This window comes from Clytia hemisphaerica, unplaced genomic scaffold (assembly GCF_902728285.1).
Source record: "Clytia hemisphaerica strain Z4C2 unplaced genomic scaffold, Clytia hemisphaerica genome assembly, whole genome shotgun sequence".
Taxonomy (NCBI): Eukaryota; Metazoa; Cnidaria; class Hydrozoa; order Leptothecata; family Clytiidae; genus Clytia; species Clytia hemisphaerica.
In genome coordinates this window covers 20,207-30,293 of record NW_027103283.1, presented here as the reverse complement: position 1 = coordinate 30,293, position 10,087 = coordinate 20,207, and the positions used below count along the sequence as shown (strand labels likewise).

Below are 10,087 nucleotides of genomic sequence, written 5' to 3'. Positions count from 1 at the left end.
TGACGTAGTTGTTGGATTAAATGAATCAAAGCTTGCACTTATATAAGAATGAATGGTGGCATTTGGAACAAATGGGTCACCCCTAGTTCCATTATCACAGCATCAAAAAGAGTTGGGATATCATCATCTGGCCTGAATGTTGAAGACATGCAGAAAGACAAATTTGCTCAAGCAGAAAACTGCATCAAAATGGAGCCAAAAATTTCAGAAAAAACCACAACAAGTGTTAACATTGAATCACCAGCTCATCGAAAATCTTCTGCACTATACTGGAAGGAAATATTTGAAAAAGCCACACCCTAATCCACGATCTATAAATGAAAAGACTCTAGATATAGAGAAAGTTCCAGGCCTACTAACAGTTAAAAAAGCAAAACCAGAAATGTCAAAACCAAAAGCATGCAACCAGCTGACTCATACCCACGGATCAATGAAAGCAAAAGGGGTTTTACAGCTCTCTAAGGAAAAAGAAGCAGATAAGAAGATGAAGGAAGAAGCAAAGGTTTCACGGCACAACGCAAAGAAAAATCAAAAAGAAGCATTTTTACGATGTAAAGATGAATGTTTTTGTAAAAAGAAGGCGTGTGAAGCAACCGGCTTAAAGCAAACCCGAATTACCATGACATCCTTAAATCAATTTGCTCAAAGATGTCATGCAAAGGTATTGATGGTGTTAAACCAACTATGATTGTTCCAGCATAATGACACAATTGACAAGAAAAGAAGAAAGACAACTACTGGAAAGAAACTAAAGGATTTGCTCAAAGATGATGATGATGATATTGGATCAGAGATGATACTGATTCTGATGAGAATGATATAGATATGTCCGAAAGCTTGGACAGTCAGATGTCAGAAATTTCTGATAGTGAATACAATGAAGAAAACATAGATCCTGAAACTGCTGCTCTTGATACAGTGAAAGTCCTCTGGAAGTTTTTGTCCCCTCCAAATAAAGAAGAGGATGTTGTTGAGAAATGGTACGCTGCAGTTTACAGAGGAGAAAAAATGCCAATGCTTTTCATTGGAAAAGCAATTAAAAGATTTTTAGAGGACAAAGATGAACCAGTAGAAAGTCTATTAATTCATTGCTTGAAACCTTAAGTTGGTTCAGGAACAGTATTGGAAGAACCTCCACAACACCGAAGTGGTGAGTGGAATTTTGGAATCTATGGTCCTGTTACTGTTACATACAACAAGGCCTCAAACTCTTTTGATGTTCCATATTAAAAAAGAAATTAAAGAACATCTTAACCCTATTAGCCCCAGGGGGGGGGGTAGAATCTACCACGCTGGGGAGTTCTTTTGTTTATATCTCGGAGAAAAATTTTTCAAACGACTTGAAACTTTCTGACTTTTAACAAAATCTTATTAAGAGTACTTGTACAAAATTTTAGGGTCAAAGGTTGTCCAGATCAGGTTTTATGACTTTATTGTGAAGCATGACATAAAACCCAGCTAAAATTCTTAAAACTCAAAATTTTAAAGTGCTGATAACTTCTAAACTATTTATTCAATCATTTTCAAATTTTGACACGTGATAGGCATTGATAATACAAATTTAAAAAATCTAAAGAAAATTTTTGAAAATGATGACGTCATCATTTATGACGTCATCAAATTTTGAAAATTTTACTCATCTTCAGCATAGATTTTAAGAAAAAATCTTCATAGAAATTGCAAAACCAGCAATTATGTTAAAGAACAGTCTTTTCCCTTTCAGAATCTTCGAACAGAATCGAAATATCTTCATTGGTTCGACTGTAATAGACATTTTTATAAACCATATATTTGGGCTTTTTTCCGACAGGTGGAAATTTTGTGATGACGTCATTAGTTTTTGAATGACGTCATCAATTCCCCCCCCCCCCTGGGGATACAAAAGTCAAAAAAGCTCTGGGCTGATAGGGTTAAGACTGTTGGAAGTATGAATGAAAGAAACTTATTTGTATTCTTTAAAGCTAGTTGTATTGATCTTTTGATCTATTGATCTTTTGTTAAAATATTTCGTTGAAAGTTTTATTTCTGTTCATGTTGTATTAAAATTAAAAACATTTTAAGATTTTTGTTGGAAGTATATTTAGAGTAGATTGTTATGAAACAATTGATATTTATTATTACCTAAAGCTAAGTTGTATTGATTTCATGTTAAAATATTTTGTTGAAAACCCTTATCATATATTTTGTTCATATTGTATTTTATAATACACACCGCTTAAGGTGTAGCTGAACGCACTAAAAGTCCTTCCGATGTTGAAGCTGGCTTAAAAAAGCGATCAAATAAAAAAAGAAATCTCTACAACGTTTAACTCTAACCTTCCCCGGGTGTCTTATCTTTTAACCATATTTGGATCGTGTACTGTCCCCCGTGGCATAATTTTTTGTTTAAGTCAAAAGTTATCAGAAAGAGCATCGCTTACTGTACCAGTGTCGTTGAAACGACTCTGTAGGTAGTTATTTTTCTCGCTTCGCTTGCGTTAAATATGAAATATGCCGTCCAGTTTAAAGGACAATTTTTCAGGAAAAAGTGGGAAGGTCACAAAGAATAGTGCAACTCTTTGTTTTTATCAGATCGAAAAAAAATAAGACAATTCTAAGTTGCTTTTTTAAAGCCTTGTTCATAACTTTTCGAATTTAAACATAACAAGCAGCCTGTCGGCATTAAGGCCCAGCTCTCTTTCAGTATCGTCGGGCATCTCGCATCTCTCCATCATTCCTGCAGATATCAATCAGTACTTTTTTTTATTTTCAGACCCTACAGTTGATATGGATGATTATGTGGATTTGAGATTCTTTGGGTCTTGGATGCTTCGGCGAAATAACTACTTTGATTATAATCATACATGTGTTGAAGCACTCGAAATATTTACCTCGCCTGCAGTCTATGTCAGGATAAGGGAAAAGACAATAATTGGAACAATTTTTGATTATATCGAGTTCTGTATTTTTACAATAAGTTGGGTAGTCCTCTCAACTCTCAACTAAAAAGTGAATAATTTATAAATATGTTAAGGCTTTGGCTTTGGATATTATATATAATGCGTTCTTTACTATATATAAAGAAAGTTCCATCCAAACTCGATTGATTATCACNATGTTAATAGTTTAAAGAGAACAATTAAAATCATGTGTCCAAAACAAACTTGTAAAACAATTGAACAAGCAAAATTAGCCATATTTGGTCTTTGATTTTTTATTTTGACATGTGACATTTGTTTTGATTTTGTATCCGCTGCATACAGTTTGTTTACAAATTTCGCAAAATTACTGTTATGTCCCTTTAAACAACAAACAAGCAGCCTGTCGGCATTAAGGCCCAGCTCTCTTTCAGTATCGTCGGGCATCTCGCATCTCTCCATCATTCCTGCAGATATCAATCAGTACTTTTTTTTATTTTCAGACCCTACAGTTGATATGGATGATTATATGGATTTGAGATTCTTTGGGTCTTGGATGCTTCGGCGAAATAACTACTTTGATTATAATCATACATGTGTTGAAGCACTCGAAATATTTACCTCGCCTGCAGTCTATGTCAGGATAAGGGAAAAGACAATAATTGGAACAATTTTTGATTATATTGAGTTCTGTATTTTTACAATAAGTTGGGTAGTCCTCTCAACTCTCAACTAAAAAGTGAATAATTAAATATGTTAAGGCTTTGGCTTTGGCTGTGGCTTTGGATATTATATATAATGCGTTCTTTACTATATATAAAGAAAGTTCCATCCAAACTCGATTGATTATCACCGGACTTCACTGTATGAACCACACTGATCTCCTATAAAAAGAAAAAAAGAAAAGAAAATGTTTAAAATTTATAGAAGCATGTGAAAAAGCCTTATAAAATTGTTAAGTACTCTCACCTTTTGGGCGGGGTTTTAAATTTTTGATTCTAACATCCCCCCTAAAAATGGGAGGGTAAAATATCAGGATTAGATAAAATAAATTTGCAATTTTAGATAAAATATAGATTACCTCAAAGTGCTTGGCCACTAAATTTTTCCTTGTACTTCTCGTCTCTCACCCTTCCCTGGATAGATAAATAAAAAAATCTATATTGCAAATTTTAACTAAAAGCCCTTTACCATATTACACCAATCTGTTTTCAAGCAGCTTCAAGACACAATCTTCCAAAAATTTAAAGAATTTCTGGAAATTTCTTCAAAAAAGTTTCGGAAAGGCCCTCGAAACCTGAAAAATATTGAAAATCAGATTGATGAAATACCCATGTTTGAAACAGTCTTCGTTTTCTTCTTCATTGATTTTTTATGGCGATTTTAAAATCTTTAAATCAATGTGAAAAGGTTGTCTTAAAAGAAAATATACCGTATTACTTCGAATAAACATATGGGGTGTTTATTAAATTTTTTTATTTTTAGGAGGAACGTTTATTCATTTCTTTGAGTTCGTTCCCAAGTTACCAAAAGAAATCGGTCCTATTTTGGGTACCCATTTTGCAAAAATTAGCTTTCGCGAATTGAACCTTTCCAAAATATTTTGCGAGAACAAACTTTTGCGTTTTGTTGATTTATCCTTTCTTTTAGCCAGGATTTTTATTATTTTCTATTTAAAAAAATGGCCAGAAGCAGTTTTCTTACAAGCTATAAAATTGGCAAAAAATCACTTCAAAAGTGGGTCTGAAAAAAGGAATTTTATAATTGAAAAATAAGTCTCTTAAAAATATGTATTTTTAAAGTCTTACCTATTGGATTGTCACTTTCTATTGCAGATCTCTCTTCAATTATGTTGATAAGCACAGCCGTCTAAAAGGAAATGAAATTCTTGTTAAAGATCAACAATTATAAAAATTTACCATTACTTTTGCAGTAATTGACGCTGACATGAATAATTTCTTTTACACCGACTGAAACTTTATCAATCTTTGTAAGCAGCATGTGCACCACTGCCCCGCCAGTTGCCAGTGCACTGGTGTGTTTTGAATTGCGTTTGATTAATTAAATTCAAATCGCTCAATTCACAATTAGGTTGGTTTAATTTGATAATTGTTTGACTAATTACCTCTAGCATTTGTGGACCAAAATCTAAAATGGCCCAATTGTTGTTTACAAAAATCCACAGAACAAAAAATTGGGCAATATCAGGACTCTGTGGTTAGCTTTATCGGATTGTAGTACGAAAACAGGAAATTTACATCGCTCGCAGTATATAAACACAGTGAAAATTCACTTTTCATACAATTGCTGAGGTTCTGGTTAGTGAAAGGTTTTAATGAATAAAGTAACTCTATGACAAAGCCTATGTTTTCAGACCTTATTTTTCCGACGATTTTAGTGCCGACCAACCGATGACTCACTTTTTAGGGCTGGAAATGACGTGAACACAAGTTATTTGTGACTGCGTCCATAATGATGATTTTTTTTGAAATAATGAAATTTTAAGGCGGTTGTTTTTTTGACATACGGGCAGCCGACGCTGAACTCTCATATTCAAATTCCCTCAGCCTTAAGAAATTTCGAACAGTCGAAGGAGCGCAGAGAAGATTGGTCTAGCTCTTTGTTGCTACAGCATTTATAATCTAAGAAGGCGGCAATCACAAATATCTTCGTTTCGTGTCGCCCGACAGACTCTCGAAAATTGAGTAGAATTGAGTCGGTGAGTCGGTAAATTTGTCGGACTTTTTCTGTCAATGACGTTTCCTTCGTTCAAAAATTTTATTAATGCCGATTTTTTCTTGCGAGCGACTTCTAGCGCATTCGCAGCATTTTGACTTTTTTTATCATTATACATGCGCCATTTTGGGACGTTATGTAAACCCGAAAATTTTTAAGACCGACCGACCGACTGACTCACTTTTTAGACCCAACGAGGACGCGAAATGAAGATATTTGTGATTGCCGCCTAAGGGAAACTTTTTAAAAGACCGGCTTCAACAATCTTGAAAGTAACTGTCTCCAGGGTTTATACAGACCCGATCAATCGAACTTGTCGAACCAATCGAACAATCGAACTAATCGAACTCCATCGAACGATTAAAGTTCTATTAAAAAAATTTATCGAACCTAATCGAACACTCACAATTTTTGAAGCAATAGCAGTTCGATTTATAGTTCGGTCAGTAAAAAGTTCGATTAGTTCGATGATATTAAAAACTTTGTCCTGGCACGCGATTGCCAATTTCGACAGTTCCCGGACTTGATGTTTATTGTACCCGGATATATTTGCCTATCCGGAAAAAAAGTCCGTAGCCCCTCTGTTGCGATTTCGCGTGCGGCCGAGAGGCGGAATACTACTACAGGAAAAGTGTGTAATCCGTCATCGGAAGTAATTTCCCGATTTACATTCCGAATTTGGCTTTGAAAAGAAGCTAATATACGGTGGCAGAGCAGCACAAACTTGTCAAACAAAATTGGTTTATCGAACTGATCGAACCGAAACCCATTGATCGAACTTAATCGAACACTCACAATCTTTTAAAAAATCTTAGAGTTCGATTAATTTATTTAATCGAACTTTAATCGTTCGATGGAGTTCGATTAGTTCGATTGTTCGATTGGTTCGACAAGTTGGATTGATCGGGTCTGGTTTATAGCTCAGTGGTTGAACCCCACTGTTTAATCAAAATATCAACAAGGGGATGGTAATTGATTGATTCAGTGGCACCTGGAAATTTTAATTATATAAAGCAACGCCTTGCTTACCTTTGACTCTCAGGTAACTTTAAGGATTGATGATATTATACAGCATCCCATGTAAACACTGAAACTGCAAAACACTAAAAAGACAACTTCTTATACTTCTTGATTTTTTCACGTTCATCGTTTCATCACCACACACGAGATTTAGCGTTGGGGGCTAAACTATAGTCTCCAGCAGATAGCACTAAGGAGATTATATTTCCTTACATAAATTTGAGGTTTTAATTTAGACTTCGTTGATGAAAAACTAATTTCTCTCAACTGACGGACTTCGTACCCTCGTAGCACTACTCAATGTGGGTACAGTGAAATCGCGAACTAGCCTTTGATCGGGATAATGTATTTATTTTGATCCGATATTGCAGGCTACTACTTGGTTCCGCACTAACATTGCCGTGCTCTTAAAAGGTCCATTCGCTAACCGCGCTGGACCAACAAAGAGATTTATGATAAATTATGGAACGCCATAGCTGCCATAAGTGCTCTTTTTGTGCGCTCTTTTTTCATGATATTCGCTCTTTTAGTTCGCTGAACTCTTTCGGTTCGCTCTTTTGTTCGCTCTTTTCATTCGCTCATTCGCTCTTTTCATTCGCTCATTCGCTCTTTTCATTCGCTCATTCGCTCTTTTCATTCGCTCATTTGCTCTTTTCATTCGCTCATTCGCTCTTTTCATTCGCTCATTTGCTCTTTTCATTCGCTCATTCGCTCTTTTCATTCGCTCTTTTCATTCGCTCTTTCGATGCGCTCTTTTCATTCGCTCTTTTGATGCGCTGAACGCGTTCAGTTTGCTCTTTTATTAGTCTGAATCGCAGACCTCTACAAAACCGCTGGTAGTATAGGTCTGCTTAATAATCTACCATCCGCTTTCCGGTTCGGTTAATTTATTGTGCGTGTATTTTGCGGAATACTGGCGAGTTACAATAGAGAAGCGAGTTTTTCGAGTTGAAAACATTACGTCATTTTTTATTTGCTCAGTACGTTTGAGGGTTTGAGGACTGAGGAGAGCAAGTTACTACAAACAAGATGGCGGAGAACTCGCCTGTGCTGAGGTTGTTGTTGAAGCAATAAAATGCTATTTATGTCTGAAACACTCTGACTTGGGACAGAAATAGATTTACTAAAAGCCTTCAAGACACCATCAATCAAACAGTTTGGATGTAAGGAAATTTCAAAACAAACGTCTGAAAACAGTAAAAAAATGGTTCTTCTATGTGGTTTAAAAGTAAGGCATTGTCTTCTTTAAATGTTTTAAAGTATTTTTCTAGCTTTTGTTTAGATATTTTTTGACAACAAAGGTATTTTCTAACTACCCTGTAAGTTTTTACCTTTTGATTAAAACTGATTTAAATCTGCCTTTGATTTCTTGGCTAATAATTCTGTAATCTTTATACAAATCTGATGAGCTAGGATGATGACTATTCATGGATGATTTTTTTGTACTTTGATGAAAGGTTTGATCAATTTATGCCCTTTCAAATCAGTTTTAAGAACTTTTATACACGAGCAAGTTTCCTAGGAAAAAACTCTTAATATATTTACATTGTTCAACAATGCCTACCACCCAAATACCTTGTGTGTATTGGTCGATTGGTATTAGATAAAGCTGTAATTCACTGGGAATTGATAACAAAGAGACTTTTATGGATTTGCAAATTCTGAATTGGGAGAGTCCACAGTTATTTTTAAACTACAAACTATATACAAGGGGTTATATTCGCGAGAATAGGTTTTGTAAACCTTCTTTGAATTATCGAATAGAAATAGAAATAGAAACTATACAATATATTGTAGTGTATTTCTGTCATTTTTCGCTTTTGTTTTAAGACTTTTAAAGAGTATGTTTGGCAATAGTTCTCAGTTTTTTACCAATTGAGAAAACGGTGAAGCACGCAAGCTGCGGATCAAATCCGTGTTTTGGCTGGACGCACCGAATCTTTAATTTTATTATTGAAGATACAGTCTGTCTATTGCAACAAACAGCTCTTTTTCACTTTAGACACAAAAATGTGTGTCTTGAGAGAATTTTGAATAAAAAATATCAAGGCCACTAATCTAAGTGAAATGGTGTGGTGGGCATACAGAACATTGTTTTTATATTTCTAATATTTTTAAATTAATGGTTAAGTTTCCTGTTTTCTAAACCATTCCTTTGATTTACATTTCTCAAAGCAAGAGGTTCAAAGCAAATTGCAAGTAGTACTAATCTTTGACATTATCACAATATTTTTTTTACTGTATCGTAAAATAAAACACAGCTAGTTGACGCTACCAACATGGCATGATCCGAACATGTTCAGGCCTTGTTATTACTATTTTTTATAAGGCCCGCACAGTTTCGGGCAATGTTTGGGCTAGTTGTTCAGAAATTGTCTGAGACCAGGCGTGTAATATCAAAATCAAAATATTTGGGCAGATATTCAGTTTCATTTTTTGTAACTCGAACGTAGCCCAAACTTGTTGTGCTATTTGGAAAACATTATTTGAACGTTAAATTAGAATTTTATCAAGGCTGAAAAATGATTTTACGCAGCAGATTTTTATAATTGACCTTGCATTTAAAAAAATTAAAAACTTTTGGCTTGTCCAACTTTTTCTGCTCCCCTTCGCTTTGATTGGACGAAAAGGTATTTTGAGTAGAAAGAGCAGAAACTTTGAATGTAAATAACAAACAACTTTGTGGGTCGTTTTTTTTTTCTTACAGATTTCTTTAAAAACTGCACTTTTTTCTTTTTCAAGTGTACTTTTTAAAAAATTCACAAAAGAACCTCCTTTCGATCGACGGTGACTGGCCAAATTTTACTTATCAGCATTCCTGATTTTCAAAAAGAAACTATAAACTGTGTTGTCCTGAAAAAATTCTTGTAAAATTTTACCAACAAAATGTTTCATTGTACTGGTGATCAAATAAAAGCCACCTATTTTATTATTGGAAATTCTAGAAAATCTGACATTAAAATATACAAAAACAAATTAAAAAGCTTACCTCTGTTTCCTTGTGAAAATGACAATTTTAATAACTACCTGCTGGAAGAATTGAACTTCCAAATTCTCTAATGAGAATTGTCAACCAGACGCAGGCTAAAATCTTTTGTTTCATGTTGATTTGACGATATTGATCAGTGACAGGATTGATACAAGCAAGCTTTTGTTATTGTTAAAACGTGCCTGCTGAAAGAATTGAACTTTCACATTTGACGGTTTTCACGACAATGGTCAACCAGACCCAGGCAAAAGTATGATGCATGCGTGGTTCCAGCAATCCTCTGGTTTCGGCATGAATTCCTTGCATACCCTAAAATAAAGAACGTCATAAAATCTTTAAAGCATAATAAAATATATGGATTTCAAGAAGTTGCTTAAAAATTTTGTGTCCACATAAAATTGATCCACAACATTATTAATTCCTCTAGAGCGAAATTGAGCGAAAA

The 10,087-nt window shown here is 34.6% G+C and overlaps 1 long non-coding RNA gene across 1 annotated transcript; it reads right to left on the bottom strand.

The window, feature by feature from the left end:
* Positions 1-3,575: 3,575 nt before the first annotated feature.
* LOC136805091 (uncharacterized) lies at positions 3,576-4,029 on the bottom strand. Its single transcript, XR_010846335.1, has 2 exons — positions 3,979-4,029; positions 3,576-3,781 (listed from the first exon to the last, which is right to left on the bottom strand). It is a non-coding gene; the product is annotated as an uncharacterized lncRNA (long non-coding RNA).
* Positions 4,030-10,087: the final 6,058 nt, after the last annotated feature.